The sequence below is a fragment of the Schistocerca nitens genome, chromosome 2 (genome assembly GCF_023898315.1).
Source record: "Schistocerca nitens isolate TAMUIC-IGC-003100 chromosome 2, iqSchNite1.1, whole genome shotgun sequence".
In the NCBI taxonomy this organism is placed as follows: Eukaryota; Metazoa; Arthropoda; class Insecta; order Orthoptera; family Acrididae; genus Schistocerca; species Schistocerca nitens.
In genome coordinates, this window is record NC_064615.1 from 370,940,871 (window position 1) to 370,961,790 (window position 20,920).

A 20,920-nucleotide genomic window follows, 5' to 3' on the forward strand; every position below is an offset into this window, starting at 1 on the left:
TTCTGCAAAGAAGCGAACTGTACATGTGTCTTTTACTGTGTAGACTAGTGGTTGTTGCATAAAGCTTGTGAATATCCTTGTGTAGGGCGGCTTCCTGGTGTAAATTTTGCGGTCACCAGAAACTCCATCACAGCATTAAATTTTAATTTTGTGCTAGTAGGCAGCACACAGTTTAGATCAGTGCATTGTAGTTTGAATATTTATCTGATGCAGTAACTTTTTGGAAAACAGTATTTCTAGTAACAAGTATCTGTAAATACATCAACTTCAGCAGAGAAATTTATTTCTGTTTAATATCAGAGTACCATGAGAAATACACACAGCAACCTTTAGGGTTGCTTTATTCTCCTTTGGTATATTTTCAAACTCAGTAGCGCCATTTGAGACCTTATATCTATTATATACACAGTACGACATGGCTAAGGCTGTGGCTCCTTTGGTGCCACTGGAATACCCTGGTGACGTGGACGTCGCTGCGGCTTCCAATACGCAACAGCTGACCGGTCTGTCCTCACTCCAGAGTGGGTGGCAGACAGTGATGGGTTCACATGTCACTGGGTGTAAGGTGAAAGAGGGAGCAGGCCATGCAGCTGGCTCCCTACGTCTTAGCAACAAATACGAGGTGCTACCAGTCTTGATGGTAACTCTGAGCCAGCACCGGATGCCTCTCCTGTTGCGCCAGCGGTTGATTTTCCTACCCAGTCCGGACAAGTACAGAGGGTGGGTATGCTAGTCATTGGGAGCTCCAATGTTAGATGGATGATGGAGCCCCTCAGGAAGCTAGCAGGCAAGGTGGGAAAGAATACTAGTGTGCATTCTGTATGTTTGCCAGGAGGTCTCATCCATGATGTGGAGGAGGCCCTGCCAGTGGCTATCGAGCACACTGGGTGCAACCTGCTCCATGTAATGGCACATGTCAGCATGAATGACAACTGTCACTTGGGTTCTGAGGCCATTCTCAGCTCCTTTCAGTAGCTAGCTGATTTGTTGAAGGCAACTAGCAATACATGCGGGGTGCAAGCTAAGCTGTCTATTTGTAGCATCGTACCCAGGGTTGATCGTTTTTTTGTTTCTTTTTAAATTTATTTATTCATGTTCCATAGAGGTATAAAATGATAAAATAATAAATTACAATTTTCCATATTACAAACCTACATTAGCAGGAATTTGATAGTGCCAATTGCCGGAACACGAATTCCCATACTGGTGTAAGATGTATTAAGTTACAACGTGGCAATAGCAAATGTTAGGCGCTACAGTCTGGAACCGCGTGACCGCTACGGTCGCAGGTTCGAATCCTGCCTCGGGCATGGATGTGTGTGATGTCCTTAGGTTAGTTAGGTTTAAGTAGTTCTAAATTTTAGGGGACTGATGACCACAGAAGTTAAGTCCCATAGTGCTCAGAGCCATTTGAACCATTTTTGAGCAAATGTTACAACTAAAGTATTACATCTAAATTACAATGTTACATTAAAGAATTGATTAAGAGAGTAAAATGGTTTTTCCAGAAGATGTTCCTTCAATTTACTATTAAATTTTGGCATTTCACTGGTAAGATTTTTTGTCAGATGGGAGTGCATTAAAAACCTTTATGCTTGAGTAGTATACTCCCTTTTGTATCAGACTAAAGTTTTTTTCTGTCAACATGAAAGTCATGTTTTGTTCTTGTGTCATAGTCATGGTAAGAAGTATTAGTTTTGTACATGTGTAGGTTCTTAGCTGAAAAGCACATAAGCGATACGATATACTGTGAGGTTAATATTTTGTGTGTTTTAAAAATATTTCTGCATGAATGATTCCTGTTAACTCCACCTACAATTCAAATTGCTCTTTTCTGAGTTACAAATACTTTATTTGCCGTTGGTTGGTTACCCCAGAATATTAAGCCATAGGATAACAATTGGATGCAAATTTCTTGACCTCCACTATGGGTATAGAATTGTAGGGTTCCCGTAATAGGTCAGGAGTGCGCTACACACAGGAAGTGGCTACTAGGGTAGTGGAGTAATTGTAGTGTAATTTTTTTTTTGGTTAGAGAACCCCTCCATTGGGAGCAAAGACAATTTGCTTGTTAAATCAGCCACAGTGACCTCAGAGAATCTTGGTACTCACAGATCAGAGATAGAAAAGATTAATTTGATTTTAGTAAACTGCAGGAGCATCCAAGGAAAGGTCCCTGAATTAATATCACTTACTGAAGGTTATAATGCACAGATAGTATTGGGAACAAAAAGCTGGTTGAAACCAAATGTCAATGACAATGAAATCCTAAGTTCAGACTGGGATGTTTATTGTAAGGGTAGGTTAGTCGCCAATGGTAACAGCGTGTTTATTGCAGTAAAAATTTCGATAAAATCTAGCGAGGTTATCATGGATTCTGAATGTGAATTAATCTGGGTGAAATTAAGTATCAAAGAACGGTCAAAAATGGTGATCAGATGCTTTTATAGACCACCTGAGTCAGGATCTGTAGTTGTAGAGCACTTCAGACAGAACTTGCAGAATATCATTAGTAATTTTCCTGATCATGCCGTTGTAATAGGGGGTGACTTCAACTTGCCAGGTATACATTGGGAGTGTTATGCTATCAAAACTAGTGCCAGAGACAAGGAATTGTGTGGCATTGTTCTGGATGTCTTGTTCAAAAATTACCTTGAGCGGATAGTTAGAGAACCAACTTATGAGGGTAACATCTTAGACCTCCTGGTAACAAAGAGACTTGAACTTATCAAACCAGTTAACATAGAGGAAGGTATCAGTGATCATAAGACTGTGACACCATCTATGAAGATGGGTCCTACAAGTAATGTTAAGAAAGGTAGGAAAATATATTTGCTCAGTAAGGGTGACAGGATACAAATTTCAGAATATCACAGCAGTCAGCATCAAATATTCGGCGATGAGGACAAAAATGTGGAGAACAAATGGAAAACACTCAAAGACATCATTCAATGTGCCCTAGACAAGTATGTTCCAAGTAAGGTTTTCAGGTTGGGAAAGATCCACCATGGTTTAATAGCCATGTTAGAAAAGCGCTATGTAAACAAAGAGCACTTCATCTCAGATTCAAGAGAAGTAAAAACCTAGCTGACAAACAAAAGCTGAACCAAGTGAAAATGAATGTAAGGAGAGCAATGAGAGAAGCGTGCAATGAGTTTGAAAGTAAGACATTGTCAACTGACCTGAATAAAAACACTAAGAGATTTTGGTCATATTAAAATCAGTAAGTGGGTCAAAATCATCTATTCATTCTCTCAGTGACCACACTGGCACTGAAACAGAAGATAACAGAGAGAAGGCTGAAATAGTGAGTTTGGTCTTTTGAAGTTGTTTCACCATGGAAGATTGTAACACTGTCCCTCCTTTCAATCATCATACGAACATTGAAGTGGTAGATATTGAGATAACTGATCGCAGAACTGAAAAGCAGCTACAATCGCTTAGTAGTGGAAAGGCTTTAGGACCAGATGAGATACCTATAAGATTCTATAAAGATTATGTGAAGAACTTGCTCCCCTTCTAGCCATAATTTATCATAGATCACTTGAGCAACGAAAGGTACCTGACGACTGGAAAAAAGTGCAGGTCATTCCCATTTTTAAGATAGGCCGTAAGATTGATCCACAAAATTATAGACCTATATCGTTGATGTCAATCTGTCATAGAATTATAGAACATGTTTTATGCTAAAGAATTATGACATTTTTGGAAAATGAACATCTCCTCCATAAAAATCAACATGGATTCTGCAAACAGAGATCCTGTGAAACTCTGCTTGCCCTGTTCCTCCATGAGGTCCACAGCTGGTCCTGCATCAAAGGGCATAAGCCACTGCATGACACAAGACAAGGGATTTGGTGCAACACTTCAGGAAACAAGTTATGTTTATTTATCCCAGAAAAGTGGTAATGCCCAGTACTCAACACCTTTCCCAGCCTAGTACACCAGGACTAAGAGCTGCTGCTAAGTTAGTATCAGACAGAGTTGGTCAGAAATACAGAAAGATTTCTGTTAATAGGCTTTATTTTGCATGCTATGACATAGTTGTAAAATCTCTCACAACAACTTTGCTCCAGTGGATGTCTCCCCCCTCCCCTCTCCCTCCTTTCTCTAGTTACCATGTTAGACAGATTTACTAGGTAGCCTGAGGCAGTTCCTGTACTGGATATTTCAGCAGAGTCCATTTCACAAGCATTGACCTCTACTTGGTTCTCAATGTTTGGCATTCCTTAAATTATCACTATTGATAAGATAAGGCAGTCTGAATCCCAACTGTTCAAAGAGCTCTTGAAATTACATGGATACAAACACATACAAAGTACAAGCTACCATCCCACCAGCAGTGAAATGACACAGCATATGCAGCACACCCCGAAGGTTGCCTTGGCCTACTGGTGGTGGATTCAGGATGACATCACTACCATTAGTACTTCTAGGCCTCTGCGCAGTACTTAAAGATTTAGGGTGTTCCTCTGCTCAGTTAGTCTATGGAGAGCAATTGAAAGTACTAGGCGAATTTTTCTTTCCCTCTCCCCCTTCCAACATATCTGCTGGGGAAATGCCACTTTTTCACACACACTGCAAACTCACATGCAACTCCTCAAGCATACCAATCCGTCATGACATGGAGACCAACAAATTTTCTTCCAGAAAGATTTGTTCAAATGTGAGTTTGTATGGATAAGTGATGACACTGCTAGAGCACTTCTTTACCTTCCATATATGGGACCCTTTATGGTCACTGACAGGCGTGACAAAACATTTGTAGTCGAAATAGATGGCAAAAACAACACATTGTTGTTTGACCACCATAAGACAGCATAATCTGAAAACATCTGGATGAACCACACAATGAAAGAGCCCTAGTTTTATATTCCCTGATGACTTGTGAGACAAGGATATAGACATTCATCTCTCTGAACAGACCAAAAAGCTAGTATTTAAATGGTCGGGCAGACGAGTACTCTGTCACCACTCCATTGTCAGGGGGTCCTAGGTTTTCAAGTTCAATCCAGTTGAGGGTCTGACAGATCATGTGAGTAAATATGCTACACACATGAATTGCCAAGCTATAGCTCCCCCAAAAGAGGTGGGGTTGATGTAGTGGACTAAAATGGACATTCAATATGGAGTGAGTGCAACTGTTGATTCATGAATAGCTGGGGTTAATGTGGTGGACTAAAATGGACATTCAATATGGAGTGAGTGCAACTGTTGATTCATGAATACTGGGGTTGATGTGGTGGACTAAAATGGACTTTCAATATGGAGTGAGTGCAACTGTTGATTCATGAATAGCTGTGATATAAAAACTAAATTTATCTTTGCATTGGACAATATAAGTTATGTTTTATGTTGTTTTGTAATTAAAGTGGTGTTGAGATTTCTATTGTGTGCATTGGATGAGTATTATATGTATAGGGAGTAAGTGCAATACAGTGTTGACTACTATCATAGTCATGTGTATTACAAGTGGATGCAGAATTCCCCTAAACTTTGATTTTATTTTACATGTTTTCTATGAGATGCATTATTGATCAATAAAACATATCCCAGAGAATGTTTTATACATTCAGCAGTAAAAACGATAAAAATTTCTGCTCCATGTAAATGAGTTGGCTTGTAAAATATGTAAGGGAACCACAGTACTCTTTGCAGAGCATACTAATATACTACTTAGCTCAGACAATGAGAAGAATCTGCACAATCACTTATGAAAGTTTTAGCATAGTGGTTAAGGAGCAACAGGCTGATCATAAATTCTTAAAAAACTGTGGCAGTTAACTTTCATACCACACTAAGTTTCCATCCTGCAACCTCTGTTTCACCACTTAAGGAAAAAAAATATCTCAATTCAAATTTTTAAAGCAAACATTAGGGGTCCACATTAACAATATAAATACAAAACTGAATACACCTAATTGTGCTGTTAGGATTCTTACTCAAAATATAAGCTGTTCAGCAGTGGTGACAATCTACCAAGGCAGTATAGAGTGCTACTGGTGTACGGAATCATTTTTTGGGCGAATTACACAATTTAAAAAAATCAGAATACAGAAAAATATTACCAAAGTGATAAAGTAAGCAAAATGTGAGGATTCCTGTAGGCCCCTTTGTAAAACTGTGAAGAAACTGCCCACTCACAAAGTACAAACTTGGGCAAAAGGGAAATAAGTCATAGTGGAGTTAGTGACCTTTTTTTTCAGAGTAGCACTTACAACCTAAGTCCTCAATTATTTTCTGCATGTATTCCAGTCTCTATCATTATCTACAGTTTTTGCTCTCTACAGCTCCCTTTGTACTCTGTTCATAATAAGAATAAACCACATGTAAGCATTACACTATGTATTCTTCTGTGTTTGCTGGACCCTCATTGGATTTTGTTGCACATGAAGCAGAAGCCAATCTGTCTCAAGTACAGCCAAGTATGGTAATGAGGACGCTGTGCATTATGTGTACATTAACTCAGCAATAATATGGGACAACAGCTTTACCAGGGCATTTAACTTGGAAAGTACTGGCTAGCCACCTGGTCCAACTAACCTGCAGTGGCGTGAACTGTTGTAGTAGAGGTGTAAAAAGAGATGAGCAGAGAATAATATACTCTTGAATGTCATTTAATTATTGAACAGAAGGAAATAATGGTAAAACTCAGGTGATACGCTTCTAAGGTGATCTGAAGGAAACCATGCTCTCAATCTTAGCTAACATAGTACTGTAATTAAAAATGAGAGTGATGAAAATTCCTTTCATTAAGAAGAGTAATTTTTCTGCAAGAGCTATGTGCTGCATAAACACCGACTATTGGTATTTCACCATGTAGTTCAATATTGAAGCCACTGGAGGTATTAGTCAGTCATCTGATAATCTGTGAACTTCTTCCATCTGAGACTCCAAGGAAAATGGTACATTTCAGTACTGCTACACTGATACTGAGGTGATCAACAACAGAATCCCAAGCCACCAAAAAGTCCACATTTCGTTGTCGTCATCCTCCTCCTCCTCCTCCTCCTCCTCCTCCTCCTCCTCCTCTTTTATGATGTGCTGTTCGGCATTTCACCATCGTTCGGCAGTGAGGTGTCATAAAGCTTCGTGCTTTAGTTCCAGTAAGTGTGGCAGCTTAAATGTCTTGTTATTTCTCACAACAAATCCCTTAACTTGGCTCCAGGTCAATTCTATCGGGTTCAGATAGCAGTGGTATGGTGACAATTGTAAAAATGCAGCATTTGTACAATGTGCTCGTTGGCTTGAAAATTGTTTTCCGTGTTTCTATGACACTTATCACTGTGGCTCATGTGAGACTACATTTGTCCTATAAAACAGTGGGCATATTCAAACAAAGAGTATTTGATTTTTCATGTTTCTCCAAAAAAAAATAATTTTGTAATGTTTTCTTAACTTCAGAATCAGCAACAATCTTTTATAATAGATCATTAATTAAGAATGTGGATTTGCAATGAAAACCAGAATTCTGCGTGTGGTATGTAATTAGAAACCAGAAGATGTGCATTTTTCTTTTGAAAAATGATGGTTAAGTATGAGTTAATTACTACATATTGATAAATTTCATATTTAAATGATTTAGATAGTCAAACGGAGCAAAAAAAATTGTTGATCTCAATGGCTTACGAACCACCATCCACTAACCTGCCCCATTATCAAACAATGCTGCTACTGATTATGCCAAGGTTACCATTACACCTGCATCTCTTATATTTATTACAGCATGTCTCTAAATGTCAAAGCTCATTTTTCTGTGCAACTTTGTGAAAAACATGAAGAACAATTTGTTTCTAGCCATTAACAGTGTTCCACACACGTGTTTAACTATGAAGCAGTGTCATCCATTTTTAAAGTACATGTGAACTGTGAGACAATTGGAGTACAATTAGCACTTACTGAAAGTGTGACAGTACATGATTTTTGAAATAAAAATTACATACCTAAAGTACGATTAAGAAAAACATTGATGGCCCTTAATACATCAGAATGTCTTAAAGTTTCTTTCATTCACAGTGACATAGTAATAAAATATCTAATACATCAGTTGGACCTACTTCCAAGAGCGGAACAACATCAGTGTTCCACAGCTACAGCTGCTGACCACTCATCACATTTGTGTTTGTTTACATCAGATTATTATTATGTTGAATGGAGTATAGTATCATGGAAGTCATTCCCTGATATCTTAACAGATGTCCTATCGTCCAGTCTCATCTCCTTGTCACTGTTTTCCACATATTCCTTTCCTCTCTGATTCTGTGCAGATTTGCCTCATTTGTTACCTCATCAGTCCATCTAATTTTAAACATTTCATCTCAGATCCTTGGATTCTCTTCTGTTCCAGTTTTCCCACAGTCCATGTTTCACTACCATACAATGCTGTGCTCCAAACATACATTCTTAGAAATTTCTTTCTCAAATTTCGATGCTAGTAGACTCCATGCTTTGACATGGATTATTTTGCTGCCTAGAAAGCAGAATTCATTAACTTCATCTACTGTGTAACCATCAACCCTGATGTTAAATATCTCGCATTCTCATTTCTGCTACTTCTCACTACTCTTGTCTTTCTTTGATTTACTCTCAATCTATATTCTGTACTCATTAGACTGTCCATTCCATTAAGCAGATCATATAATTCTCCTTCACCTTCACTCAGGATAGCAATGTCATGAGCAAATTGTATCATTGATATTCGTTCATTTTGAATTTTAATTCCACTCCTGAACCTTTGTTTTATTTCCATCATTGCTTCTTTAATGTACAGATTGAACAATAGGGGTGAAAGACTACATCCCTGTCTTACACCATTTTTAATATGAGCACTTCATTCTTGGTCCTCCACTCTTGGCTCTTGTACATATTGTATGTCACCCATCTCTCCCTATAGTTTACCCCTATTTTTCTCAGAATTTTGAACATTTTGCACCATTTTACTTAGTCAAACACTTCTTCCAGGCTGACAAATCCTATGAACTTATCTTGATTTTTCTTAAGTCTTGCTTCCATTATCAACCTCTAAGTCTGAGTTGCCTCTCTGGTGCCTTTACCTTTCCTAAAGCCAAACTGATTGTCATCTAACACAGCCTCAATTTTCTTTTCCATTCTTCTGTATTCTTGTCAGAAACTTGGATGCATGAGCTGTCAAGCTGATTGTGTAATAATTCTTGCACTTGTCATCTTTTGCAGTCTTTGGAATAGTGTGGGTGATATTTTTCCAAAAGTCAGATGGTATGTCACCAGATCCATATGTTCTACACACCAACATAAAACAGAAATTCTGATGGAATGTTATCTATCCCTTCTGCATTAATTGATCTTAAGTCCTCCAAAGGTCTCTTAAATTCTGATTCTAATACTGGATCCCCTATCTGTTCTAAATCTACTCCTGTTTCTCCTTCTATCACATCAGCCAAATCTTCCCTCTTATAGTGGCCTTCATTGTACACTTTCCACCTATCTGCTCTCTCCTCTGCATCTAACAGTGGAATTCCCATTGCACTCTAAATGTTACCACCCTTGCTTTTAATTTCACCAAAGGTTGTTTTGACTTTAGTATATGCTGAATCAGTTCTTCCGACATTCATTTCTTTTTAGATTTCTTCAAATTTTTCATGCAGCCATTTCATCTTAGCTTCCCTGCAGTTATTTATTTCATTCCTCAGCGACTTGTAATTCTGTATTCCTGAATTTCCCTGAATATTTTTGTACTTCCTTCATTGATCAACTTAAGTATCTGTTACCAATGGTTTCTTCACAGTTATCTTCTTTGTACCTATGTTTTTCTTTCCAACTTCTGTGAGTGGCCTCTTTAGAGATGTTCATTCCTCTTCAACTGTACTGCCTACTAAACTATTCCTTATTGCTGTATCTATAGGCTTAGAGAACTTCAAGCATATCTCATCATTCCTTAGTACTTCCATATCCCACTTCTTTGCATATTGATCCTTCCTGACTAATGTCTTAAATGTCAGCCTACTCTTCATTACTACCACATTGTGAACTGAGTATATCTGCTCCTGGGTATGCCTTACAATCCAGTATCCAATTTTGGAATCTCTGTCTGACCATGATGTAATCTAACTGAAATCTTCCCATATCACCTGCCATTTTCCAAGTATACCTCCTCCTCTTTTGAGTCTTCAACAGAGTATTCACTATTAGTAACTGAAATTTATTACATAACTCAATTAGTCTTTCTCCTCTCTTACTCCTTGTCCCAACCCTATATACTCCTGTAACCTTCTCTTCTACTCCTTCCACTGTAACTGCATTCCAGTCCCCCATGATGATTAAATTTTCATCTCCCTGTACATACTGTATTACCCTTTCAATATCCTCATATACTTCCTCTATCTCTTCATCTTCAGCTTGTGATGTCAGCATGTGTACCTGAACTATTGTTGTCAGTGCTGGTTTGCTGTCAGTTCTGATAAGAACAACCCTATCACTGAACTGTTCACAATAACACATACTCTGCCCTACCTTCCCATTCATAATGAATCCTACTCCTGTTATACTGTTCTTTGTTGCTGTTGATATTAACCTATGCTCATCTGACCAGAAATCTTTGTCTTCTTTCCATTTCACTTCACTGACCCTACTATATCTAGACTGTGCCTTTGCATTTCCCTTTCCAGATTTTCTAGCTTCCCTACCATATTCAAGTTTGGAATCTTTTGCCAATGGAGAGATCATCATGACACTTTTCCAATTACAGGGCACATGTCCTGTCAATGTATATGTGCCTTTAATGCAGTGGTTCCCATTGCCTTCTGCATTCTCACACCATTGATCATTGCTGATTCTTCCGCCTTTGGGGGCAGTTTTCTACCCCAAGGACAAGAGAGTGCCCTTAACCTCCACCTGTTCCTCTGCCCTCTTTGACAAGACCTTTGGCAGAATAAGAGTGATTTTTTATGGCCCTAGACCCTGACCACATTAAATACATTTAAAGAAAAGTTGAAACAGTTCTTGCTTGACCACTGCTTCTATTCTGTCTCTGAATTTCTGGAACATTATAATAAGTAAATCTGTTTACCAAATATTGACAATTACATAATTATCTCTTACATCTAGCCTATCATTACAGTAGAAACACTATTAAATGTGGTGGATCATGCATAAACGTTAAGGAGGACATTATGTATAAAATTGACATTATCGCATTAAGTGAGGATAAACACATAGAAATATCAGCTTTAGAGATAAAAAACATAGATGTATTCCAAAGACTAACTATTTATCATGCTCCCAGTGGTGACGTGGTCACATTCACTACAAAGTTAACCCAAGCAGTATATATAGTCTCCCACCCCAAAGACAAAATCATCATTTGTGGAGATCTACACATTAACATGATGAACTCAGATATGTTGTGCAACAGTTTTCTGAACATTATGTACACCTCTGGTATATCACCATTAATTAACACTGCCACTAGGATAACCAGACATTCAGCATCAAGTATTGACCATATGCTAACAGACACAGAGAAATATAGTTGTGACATTGTCATAGATGACCTTGGCATCTCAGACTATTCCAGTCAGTTATTAAAATTAAACATAGAATTAGATAATAACACTAAAATACGCAAGTACAGTAGGGTTTTCTCTAAGATAAAAAGAGCTCTGTTTGCCTCACTAATTAACAGTGAAACACGGGAGGAAGTGTACAGAGAAACTACTATAAAGGAGAAGTTTTCAAAGTTTATGTCAATATTTAAAGTCAGATTTGAAGAAGTGTTTCCTAAAGTTCTAAGAGTCACTAAAACATGCAACAATAATAGCTGGGTAACCAATGGGATAAGTAAATCCTCTGAAACCCTCAATCACCTTAGCTCAATGAGAAACTACCGCAACAATTCAGTATTTCATAACTATTATCATACATACAGAAAGATCTGTAGAAAAGTATTGTTAGCGGCTTAAAGGTACCAAAATGACAAATTTATAGAAAAAGCTAATAATAAAATCAAAGCAGCATGGAAAATCACCAAACTGGAAACTAATAAGAAAAAATTAAAGCCAATAAACATGCAGTTTCAACAGAATGTTACCAAAATAAATGACCCCAAAAAACTAGCAAACTTTGCCAATCAGTATTTCAGCAACATAACAACCAAACTACAACAGAAGTTCAACAAAACAAAGCATTTACAAATGCTGAACAAAATACCAAACACAATGATGCTACAACCAATCACTGCAGAAGAAGTATGCAATGTTGTGAGTAACCTAAAATATAAAAATTCAGCAGGCATAGATGAAGTACCTGTGTGCTTACTGAAGGACTGCATAGACATCAAAGACCTTTTAGTGCACATCATCAATGAACCCTTCTCCACAGGTTGCTCCCAGACATAATAAAACATGCAAAAATCCTACCTATATATAAAAAAGGTAACTCAGAAGTCATAGAAAATTACAGACCAATCTCATTACTGTCATACTTTTCAAACGTTACAGAGATCTTAATGAAAAACAGGCTCCTGGACTACTTAACAAAATTTTATCTTCTGAGTAAAGAGCAATTTGGTTTCTGGTCTGGCAAAAGCACAAATTCAGCTGTAGCTCATTTCTCAAATGTTATCCTCGAAGCACTAGACAAAGGAGACCACATAACAGGGATCTTCATTGATTTGACCAAGGCGGTTGACACAGTAGATGACACAGTTTTGCTAAACAAACTAAATGCACTAGGAGTAAGAGGAGTAACAAACATGTGGTTTCATTCATACCTGTAAAACAGGGCCCAAGGGTGGAGATCAGTCAAACTATCTCCAATCATACCTTTTCAGACCTAAAGTGTCAAACATGGTGAATCAGTACTGTTTGCTGATGTCAGTAACATCTTAATCAAAGCTGAGTCACCAAGTGTACTCAATGGGAAAGCTGAGGAAACACTTGCGCATGTATGCCAGTGGATAGAGGTTAATAAATTAACCCTAAATGTAAAAAACATCAACTGTATTAGTTACCACTTAAACAGAAAACCAAATGGTACAAAGCTACAAGTTAATGACGAGCACATAGAATGTGTACCATCAACAAAATTTTTAGGCATGCTTGTCGACTCTCAACTAAATTGGACAGAGCACACTGTGGTACTTGGAAAGCGAACAGCTTCAGCACTTAGGATAATAAATTCAGTGTATAGTAGCTTGTGTACTAGAACTGCATATTTGGTGTATGTCCACTCTGTAATTTGTTATAGCATATCCTTCTGAGGGTCAACAGAGCAGAACAGACAAACAATATTTAAGTTTCGAAAAAGGGCCGTATGAATCATAACGAAAAGTAGCAATAGATCCCATTGCATGGAGCTATTCTTTAAGTCTTGGGGGTATATTGACAGTTCCATGTGAATGCATTTTGAAGGCAGTAATATACATAAAAAAACACATTGACAAGTTCCCAATAAACAGTTCTATACATGCACATGAAACCAGACACAAACAACACTTACACACCTATAGGAAAAACAAATCAAAAACTCAAAATACCATGTTATATAATGGTATTAAATTGTACAACAATCTTCCACAAGGGATCAAAGACATAAGCAAAATAGATAACTTCAGGAAATCACTAAAATAATATCTCTTGGAAAAGTGTTTTTATACTGTCAAGGATTACTTGGAATGATGTAAATATATAGTTATACATAAAAATTATCAACTGAATTATTAAGTGGTTTAACAATGTATCTTTATGTTACAATATTCATGAATTCTGATTGTGATGATTATAAATTTGTGTACCTATAGTATATACTTATGTTGACAACATCCATACAATCCTGATTGTCTACAGATGGATAAATAAATAAATTTCTATTTACATTGAGTGTGTTGATCATGTTGTCTCACTTAATAACTATTTTAATTATAAACAAATTTTGTTACTCCTGAATTACCGTATATCATATGTACAAACAATGTAATATGTCACTTTATATTATAATGGACCTTGATTGTGCTAACCATGTAGTTTCACTTAATAACTACTGTAATTATAAATGTGTTAACACCTGACCTGCCATGTACAAACAGTTATTGTGTACTTCGATGGTGTTGTTTATGTAGTCTCCCTCAATAACTTTTGTAATTATATATTACTTATGTTACCCCTGCCCTGCACTATATATTACATGAACATTCAATGTACTAAAATGATATACGGGGCCAAATAAAATAAATAAAACTGATTTAAAATTGTCCACAGATTACAATTATAAAATGAAATATAGTACTGATGAATGAAGGAGTAGTGATACATACCAGTTGGTTTGGAGGACAGGCCCGTTTGACACATGGGCAATTTGGTCCCACAGGGCAGCTGAAAAAAATCACACCATTATCTTTTATTCAGTTACATTACTATCAAAACACCATTTAGAAACAGTACAAGTTGTATTATGAAGTAGGCTGCACATTTTACATTGTGGATCAGTTTAAAATGACTAGTTATAACTGCAGGCAAGCAGTATGCAGGAATATATACTGTCTTATCAGTTGACTAAGGTACTGCAGTTTGTAATAGACTGCAATGTTCAAGTGCACTGAAAAATTAAAGTTTTTACAACAGTAACACAGGTGTTTGGTTGGTTGATTTTCGTGTGATCAACTTTGCAATTGTTGGCACCCACAAACATTTCTTGTGGACCAGTGATTCAAAGCATATAAGAGCTTTCTTTCACATATATTAAAACAATTACAGTCTTGAGATAAAATAGGTCTCTACAATCTTTAGATAATTATATTTATGTTCTAGATTTTGTATTTAATCAACACATACCAATTATTACACTCTCATAGGGTAACACTTCTTTCCACCAACCCTCCAATCAATCTATGGCTGTGTTGTTGACCTGGCAGATAACAGCTTGTCATATGGTTCAAATGGCTCTGAGGACTATGGGACTTAACATCTGAGGTCATCAGCCCCTAGAACTTAGAACTATTTAAAACTAACTAACCTGAGGACATCACACACAGCCATGCCTGAGGCAGGATTCGAACCTGCGACCGTAGCGGTCGCACGGTTCCAGACTGAAGCGCCTAGAACCCCTTGGCCACACTGGCCAGCTAACAACTTGTCACTGGTCACCTACAGTGACTCAGTTTGCCACTGACACATCTCCTAAACTGCAGTACTATAGTATGTAGGTGCGAGTGCACAGGGAGATATGATATTTGAACCACATGTCTCTCTAGCTGCTGCATCTCCCAGTTCATTTCCCCTGATGCCTTTGTGACCAGGTATTCACTAAAATGGCGCCATCTTCCTCAGTGCCTGCAAAAAAAAGGGTGTGTCCTGGATGTTTATCACTTATGTTACCACTGGGCTCAGCTTCTGAATGGCTTGTAAAGAACTTAGTGAATGATGATTTGTCCATTCCTGTGCCCTGCGGATTGCATGATGTTCGACATCAAACAGTATATGTTCATTTGTCAGATTTGAATTAGAGTCTTCAAATCCAGCTGACATAATCTGCCTCTCTGAACATCATGTGACCACTGGTATAGAACTTTTAAGTGTTACAGGGTTTCGGTTAGCATCTCACTTTTGTAGATCAGAAATGGAGAAAGGAGGAGTTGCCACATTCATCAGGAACTGTCATAAATTTAAGAACATAGACATTCATAAATTTTGCCTAGAACAGCATATGGGAGCATGTGCAACAGAATTAGAATTTCACAAAAAATCCTTCATTATATTAAGTGTATATCAAGCACCTGCAGGTAACTTTAATCTGTTTGTCAACCACCTTGAAGCTGTACTGGCCCATTTAACAACCAAAAACAAAGAAATAGTGGCTGCTCGTCAGCAATGTAGATTTCCTTAAAGACTCTCCCAATAAGAACTTATTTGAGTTAGTAACACTATCATTCAACTTAATTCCCACTGTAAAGTTCCCCACTAGGATAGCCACTTGCTCACGAACAGCCGTTGACAATATCTTTATAGAAAAGTCCAATGAACAAAATTATATTACAAAACCAATAGTCAATGGCCTCTCAGACCATGACATGCAGTTCCTTCTGTTAAATGTTAATACTGAACAGGATATACAATCTCTTAAATCTGAGCTCAAGAGGGTAATCAGTAAGCCAAAAATTGATTATTTTAGGACACTCCTCAGAGACATTCACTGGACTGATGTTTACAGTGCTCATGGCATGAATGAAAAATATAACATTTTTGCTAATAAAGTGCTTACCTTATTCGAACACTGCTTTCCCCCAAAACTTACCAAGGTTAGAGCAAAGTCTACAAAGAAGCCATGGATTACTCGAGGAATAGGGGTATCTTGTAAAACAAAAAGAAAACTGTATCTGTCAATCCGTAACATTTCCAATGTTGATGCTATAGCACATTATAAGAAATACTGCAAAATATTAAAGACTGTAATACGGATGTCAAAGCAAATATATTACAAGGAAAAGATAGTCATATCAGATAACAAAATAAACAAAAATATGGGATATAGTGAAGGAGGAGACCGGTAGAACCAGACATGAAGAGGAACAAATAGCATTAAGAGTAAATGATACATTGGTGACAGATGTGTATAGTGTTGCAGAACTTTTTAACAAACATTTTATAAGTGTTACTGAAAAGATGGGATTATCAGGTTCGGTAGATGCTGCTAGGGATTACCTTAGACCAGGCATTTCAAGTTACTTCCATAATGTGAATTTGACCCTCACTACCCCAACAGAAATAATGTCCATCGTAAAATCTTTAAAATCAAAAACATCTAGTGGGTATAATGAAATATCAACAAAGTTAATTAAAGAATGTGATTCTGAGCTAAGTAACATATTAAGCTATCTGTGTAACCAGTCATTTATTAGTGGAATACTTCGTGAATGGCTGAAATATGCTGAAGTTAAGCCACTGTTTAAGAAGGGAGATAAAGAAATAGCATCAAATTTCCGTCCAATTTCACTGTTGCCAGCATTCTCAAAAATTTTCGGAAAAGTAATATACAGTCATCTTTATAACCATCTTATCTCAAATAACATACTGTCAAAGTCACAGTTTGGAAATATGCTGAAGTTAAGCCACTGTTTAAGAAGGGAGATAAAGAAGTAGCATCAAATTTCCGTCCAATTTCACTGTTGCCAGCATTCTCAAAAATTTTCGAAAAAGTAATATACAGTCGTCTTTATAACCATCTTATCTCAAATAACATACTGTCAAAGTCACAGTTTGGATTTCTAAAAGGTTCTGATATTGAGAAGGCTATCTACACTTACAGTGAAAATGTGCTTAATTAATTAGAGAAAAAATTGCAGGCAACTGGTATATTTTGTGATCTGTCAAAGGCATTTGACTGTGTAAATCACAATATCCTTTTAAGTAAACTAGAATATTATAGTATAACAGGAAATGCTGCAAAATGGTTCAAATCTTATATCTCTGGCAGGAAACAAATGGTGTTATTAAGAAAGAGACACGTATCAAGCTATCAGGCATCATCCAACTGGGAACTAATTACATGTGGGGTCCCACAAGGTTCCATTTTGGGGCCCTTACTTTTTCTTGTGTATATCAATCACCTTTCATCAGTAACATTACCAGATGCCAAGTTTGTTTTGTTTGCCGATGATACAAACATTGCAATAAATAGCAAATCAAGTGTAGTCTTAGAAAGATCAGCCAATAAAATATTTGTGGACATTAATCACTGGTTCCTAGCCAATTCTTTGTCACTAAACTTTGAAAAAACTCACTACATGCAGTTCAGAACTTGTAAGGGGTGTCCCAAGAGTATATGTCTAACATACGATGACAAGAAGATAGAAGAAGTGGACAGTGTTAAATTCTTGGGATTACAGCTTGATAATAAATTCAACTGGGAGGAGCACACCACAGAACTGCTGAAGCGTCTTAACAAATCTCTGTTTGCAATGCGAATTTTGTCCGACATAGGGGATATAAAAATGAAAAAGCTGGCATACTATGCTTACTTTCATTCCATAATGTCATATGGGATTATATTTTGGGGTAATTCATCAAGCCAAGCTAAAGTTTTCTGGGCACAAAAACGTGCAGTGAGAGTTATATGTGGTGTGAACTTAAGAACATCCTGCAGAAGCCTGTTTAGGGAACTAGGGATACTAACTACTGCTTCCCAATATATTTATTCCTTAATGAAATTTGTCATTAAAATATATATCACTTTTTCAAACCAACAGCTCAATTCATGGAATTAATATTAGAAATAAGAATAATCTTCACAAGGATCTAAAGTCACTTAGTCTTGTACAAAAAGGTGTGCATTATTCAGGAACACACATTTTCAATAACTTGCCAGCAGCCATAAAAAGCTTAACAACCAATGAAATTCAGTTTAAGAGAAGCCTAAAGGATTTATTGGTGGCCAACTCCTTCTACTCCGTTGATGAATTTCTTAGTAAAACCAACTGATTTGTATATAAGTACAACATAACTTCTGCACAATTTCAGTGCAGTAATGTGTTCATTGAAAATTTGTGTGTGTGTGTGTGTGTGTGTGTGTGTGTGCGCGTGTGTGTGTGTGTGTTTGTGCTAGTATAATCTAACTTCTGCACCATTTCAGTGCAATAATGTGTTCATTGTAAATAAGTATTACAGTAGTTGTATTACCTTATAAATAAATAAAAAACTTTTTTATTTTAAATTCAGTGCATTAGTATTTGTAAAATGACTCTTAGTGTTCATTAAAAATGACGATCATTCCACTTGGGACCTGTTATTTGTTTTAGTTGTAAATATTTGTCATGTATTGTTATTTTTCTGACATGTTCCACATCCTGGAGGACCTCCTCACTACGGATCATTTGGAATGAAAGTAAATCTAATCTAATCTAATCTAATGTCTTCTGGTGGCACAGTTGAGGACAATGTTGAAGCACTAACTACAACCCCCGCCCCTCGATTGTTTTCATGGGAATTAGGCCATATTCCAGGACACTGCAGTACTGCTACTCAGTTTTAGTGAAATTAATAAGAAAAAAGCTGCAGTGGAATACTGCAGTAGCAGACATGGTCTGGTAGTCACAGTGTGGTGATATGTGGATCAGAAAAACATGTATAAGGTGTGTTCAAAAAGTAAAATGACTGTATATTTTTATGAAAAAATATTTATTTATTCATCAATATTCATGTTGTCCCCTTCAAAGCAATCCCCCTCGAATGCAATACACTTGTGCCAATCCTCGAAACACTTCTGATAAGCACTTGTTGGTACGGCCATGAGTACTTCCAGCAATGCAGTTTTTATTTCCTCAATCATTGAAAATCTTCACCGTTTCATAGGTCTCTTCAGTTTTGTGAACAGGAAAAAGTTGCATGGGGTCAAATCTGGTGAATATGGTGTCTGAGGCATGATTGTCATGTTGTTTTCACCAGTGTACATACATTGAGTAAACTTTGGAAAAGGAATTTAAGTTCAGGAAGAAGAAGTAAAAGTTTTGAGGTTTGCCATTGACATTATAATTCTGTTAGAGATGCCAAAGGACTTGGAAAAGTAGATGCGTGGAATGTATAGCATCTTGAAACGAGATTATAAGATGAACATCAACCAAAGTAAAACAAGGGTAATGAAATGTAGCCAAATAAATCACATAATGCTGCTGAAATTAGATTAGCAAATGAGGCACTTGTCCAAATGGATGTATGCTTGAGTAGTAATGCAGAAGTAAAGAGTCTTGCACAGGATAGGCTAGTGTGGAGAGATGCCTCAAAACAGTCTTCAAATTCAAGGCCACAACAACATGTAGCAAAAGTTACAGTTACGACAATGGCGAATACTATCCACAGCATTTCCTACATGGTAAAGTTGTAAATAGTGCTCACACTAAAATCTGTATGTCATGTCACCATGACACTATCAACACTTGTCCATTCTGATTGCTTAATCTGATAATACACATCCATTTGTAACAGAATTTTAGAACATATTGTGAGCTCAAAGATAATGGGGGAACTCAAACAAAATGACATCATCTGTGCCAACCAGAGTGGATTCTGAACAAATTTGCCATGGAAAATACAATTCGCACTTTTCTCAGATAACATTCTCAAAGAAACAGATCAAGGCAGTCTAGTTAGACACTACATTTCTTGACTACTGAAAAACATTTGATTCAGTCTGCTAATGAAAGTGTGTACCATATGGGGTAGATGCCAATATAAACAAATTTTTGACGGATTGAGCATTTATGGGTATGGAGGATACAGCATAGTTTCTTGGATAAAGAGCTATTGATAGATGGGGTAACTTCAGCCATGCCGAGGAAAATGGAGATAATATTAACAATAACCTCAGAATTTTTGCAGATGATCCAGTTTTCCGTAATAAAGAACTATATCACAAAGGTTACAAAAATATTGAGGTCAATATTGAGAAGATTGTAATGTAATGCAAGAACTGGCAACTTTCATTAAAGTTCAGAAATGAAAAATTGTGAACTGCTCAAAATACAGAAACATAGTATTTAGACAACTCCACCAGTAAGTCACAAATGGAATCACTAAACTATTACAAATACCTGGATCACTCAACTATTAAAAATACCTGGATGTTAAATTTTGTGAGTATATGACATGGAATGATTACATGGAGTCAGTCATAAGTAAAACATGAGGTAGACTTCAGTTCATAGGTAAGTTTCTGGGAAAATACAGTATTAAGTCTATAAAGAAAATCACTTTAAAACTTTCATATGACCCATCCTAAAATATTACTCAAGTGTATGGGACCCACACAAAACATGAATAATAACTAGTGATGTTGAATGCTTACAAATAAGAGCAAAATGAATGACAATTTTTTGTTTGACCCATGAGAGAAAGTATTACTACTATTTATATCTGCTGATTGGTTACTGATGGAAACTCTGCTCATAGAAACTAATATT